General features: G+C 40.9%; 1 pseudogene; it reads left to right on the forward strand.

Annotated features, from left to right (window-relative positions):
- Positions 1–1,138: 1,138 nt before the first annotated feature.
- On the forward strand, positions 1,139–2,056 carry LOC130829030 (homeobox protein NANOG-like; annotated as a pseudogene).
- The last annotated feature ends 1,681 nt before the right edge of the window (positions 2,057–3,737 follow it).

The raw sequence follows: 3,737 nt of genomic DNA on the forward strand, positions 1-3,737 counted from the left end.
ACTGCCTATGCTCTGGTGCATGGGGTCAAGCACTGGGCCCTCCAGTGGGCAGGGCCACGTCCAGAGGAAACTGTGGGCTCAAGGGGTCTTAAGGTGGACTGTGTGCAGGTGGGTTGGGCTGTGTCCATGCTCAGTAAGATGCTAGGCCTGAGGCATCCCTGGACTGGTGCCTACAGACCTTTTGGGCCAGGGCAGGGCTAGGTCCTGGGGCTAATAAGCTAGAGGGAAATCTCCAAAATGGTGCTTACCAGCACCAGTGTCCATAGGGTATAAGAAACTCCCCCAAATGACTGCTGCCAGTGTCTGTGTCCCCAGAGTGAGCTGCAGATGCCTCCCACCTTTTCTGGAGACTCTCCAGGATCAGCAGGTAGATATGACCCAGGCTCCTATCAAGTTACTGCTTTTCTCTGGGTCCCAGAGCATGTGAGATTTTATGTGTGCCCTTTGAGAGTGAAGTCTCCATTTCCCCCTGTCCTCTGGGACTCTCAAAAGTAATGCCCGTTGGCCTTCAAAGCTAAACATTATGGGGGCTCATCTCTAGTGCAGGATCTCGGGGCTGGGGAACCCAATGTGGGGCTCAGATACCTCACATCTTGGGCAGAACTGCTGCAGTTGTAATCATTCTCCAGTTTGTAGGTTGCCCACCTGGGTGTATGGGATTTGACTATATCATGATTGCACACCTCCTACGCATGTCTTGGTTCCTTCTTTATATCTTTAGCTATAGAAGACCTTTGCTGGTAGGCTCTGGTTTTCTTCATCAATGGCTGTTCTGCAAATATTTGTGATTTTGGAGAGGAGGTGAGCTTAGGATCTTTCCACTCAGCCATGTTTTTTAATAAAATAAATATTATTTACCTTTATTATTACTATGATATAATTATGATAATTTTTGAAACAACCAGCTCTTCAGTTTTCAAAAGAAACTTTTCTAAAAAAACCTTAATTTTCATTTTCCTAGATTGGGCTGGTTGGCTCCTGTTATAGCACAGGTGACTCGCTCCATCCCATCTTTTTTAATACTTTTATAGCTGGAGATCTTCACCTTTCTCTGAGTTCTTCTACTTAGATTCTGAAGCCTAGACTTTTCCTACCATCTAGCTATTTGTTTTTTGTTTTTTCCCTCTCCTTCAACAACATGAGTGTGGACCCAGCTTGTCCCCAAAGCCTGCCTGGCCACAAAGCATCTGATTCTAGCGAATCTTCACCAATGCCTGAGATTTATGGGCCTGAAGAAAATTATGCATCTTTGCAAATGTCACCTGCTGAGGCCCTCAACACGGAGACGGTCTCTCCTCTTCCTTCCTCCATGGATGTGCTTATTCAGGACAGTCCTGATTCTTCCACAAGCCCCAGAGGAAAACTACAGTCCACGTCTGCCGAGAAGAGCACAGAGAAGGAAGAGAAGGTCCCGGTCAAGAAACAGAAGATCAGAACCGTGTTCTCTCAGACCCAGCTGTGTGTGCTCAATGACAGATTTCAGAGGCAGAAATACCTCAGCCTCCAGCAGATGCTAGAACTTTCCAACATCCTCAACCTTAGCTACAAACAGGTTAAGACCTGGTTCCAGAACCAGAGAATGAAATGTAAGAGGTGGCAGAAAAACAACTGGCCAAGGAATAGCAACAGTGTGACTTGGGGCCCAGCAACTACAGAATACCCAGGCTTCTATTCCTACCACCAGGGATGCCTGGTGAACTCTTCCACAAATCTGCCCATGTAGGGTAACCAGACCTGGAATAACCCAACTTGAAGCAACCAGAGCTGGAACAGTCAGCCTTGGAGCAACCACCCCTGGAACAGTCAGACCTGGTGCCCTCAAGCCTGGAATAACCAGACTTGGAACAATCAGTTCAACAACTATGTTGAGGAATTCCTGCAGCCCCAGATCCAGTTTCAGCAAAATTCTCCGGTCAGTGATTTGGAGGCTACCTTGGAAAATGCTGGGGAAAGCTATACCTTAATACAGCAAATGGCTAAGTATTTCAGTTCCCAGCAGCAAATCATGGATTTATTCCCAAATTATTCTATGAACATACAGCCTGAAGATTTGTAACGATGGCTGTATTATTCAGTCTCAATTTGAGCAGTGACTGTATTCTCTAGAATTTTTCTTTTAGAATTATGTATCTCTCTGACTTGATAAGCTGCCTTTCATTATGGCTTTGTTGTCAGTTTGGGGGGGATATGATTGGAATCTAATCAAAGAGGTTTCAGAAGCATGGGCTTCTACGGACAACATGATAAAAGATGTCTGGCTATAGATAACTAGATTATAATACTATTTTTTGGATAGCTTTAGGATCTAGAACCTAAAAAGTACAAAGCTATGTGACGAAGGATTGTTCATATTTTCTGGGATGTGTAGGCTTTACTTGTTAAGAACCTCAGTTGTGTTAAGGTGAAGGGTTAAGCTACAATGTGCTTTACAGACTTCCTCTGCCATTTTTGCTATTTTACTACAACCCCTAATTTGTTCATCACTCTAGTATTTGTAGAAAGATGTTTTATATTTTGCCACATCATAATAGTACCAGTTTGGCTGGTTCATTTATAAGTACAATTAAATAAAAAATATCCATTTTACATTTAAAAAAAAAACCTTAATTTTATATTGAATATAGTTTATTAACAATGTTATGTTAGTTTCAGGTATACAGCATAGTGATTCAGTAATACATGTATCTATTCTTTTTCAAATTCTTTGCCCATTTAGGTTATTACAGAGTATTGAGCAGAGTTTCCTGTGCTGTACAGTAGGTCCTTATTAATTATCTAATACATGTCAATCCCAAACTCCAAATCTATCCCTTCCCTGCTACCTTTCCCCCCAGTAACCGTAAGTTCATTCGCTAAGTTTGTCTGTTTCTGTTTTGTAAATAAGGTTGTATGCACCATTATTTTTTAGATTCCACATATAAGCAATGTGATTATTTGTCTTTCTTTGTGTGATTTACTTCACTTAGTATGATAAATCTCTAGGTCCATCCATGTTGTTGCAAATGGCATTTTTTTTTTAATGGCTGAGTAATACTCCATTGTATCTATGTACCACATCTTTATCCACTCATCTGTTGATACACATTTAGGTTGCTTCTATGTCTTGACTATTGAAAATAGCACTGCAATGAACAGTGGAGTGCATGTATCGTTTCAAAGCATGTTTTTCTCTGAATATATGCCCAGGAGTGGAATTGCTGGATCATATGGTAGCCCTAGTTTTAGTTTCTAAAATAACCTCATTACTGCTCTCCATAGTGGCTGTACCAATTTACATTCCCATCAATAGTGTAGAAGGTTCGCTTTTCTCCACACCCTCCCCAGCATTTATTGTTTGTAGACTTTTTATTGGCCATTATGACCAGTGTGATGTGATACCTCACTGTACAGTAGTTTTCATTTGCATTTCTCTAATAATTAGCAATGTTCAGCATCTTTTCTTGTGCCTCTTGGCCATCTGTGTGTCATCTTTGGAAAAATGTCTATTTAGGTCTTCTGCCCATTTTTTGATTGGGTTGTTTTTTCAATATTAAGCTGTATGAGCTATTTATAAATTTTGGAGATTAATCACATGGTTTGCAAATATTTTCTCCCATTCTGTGGGTTGTTTTTTAGTTTTGTTTATGGCTTCCTCTGCTATGCAAAAGATTTTGAGATTAATTATGCCCCATTTGTTTATTTCTGTTTTTATTTCCATTACTCTAGGAGACAGATTTAAAAAGATATTGCTGAGACTT

Source organism: Hippopotamus amphibius, chromosome 1 (assembly GCF_030028045.1).
Source record: "Hippopotamus amphibius kiboko isolate mHipAmp2 chromosome 1, mHipAmp2.hap2, whole genome shotgun sequence".
Lineage (NCBI taxonomy): Eukaryota > Metazoa > Chordata > Mammalia > Artiodactyla > Hippopotamidae > Hippopotamus > Hippopotamus amphibius.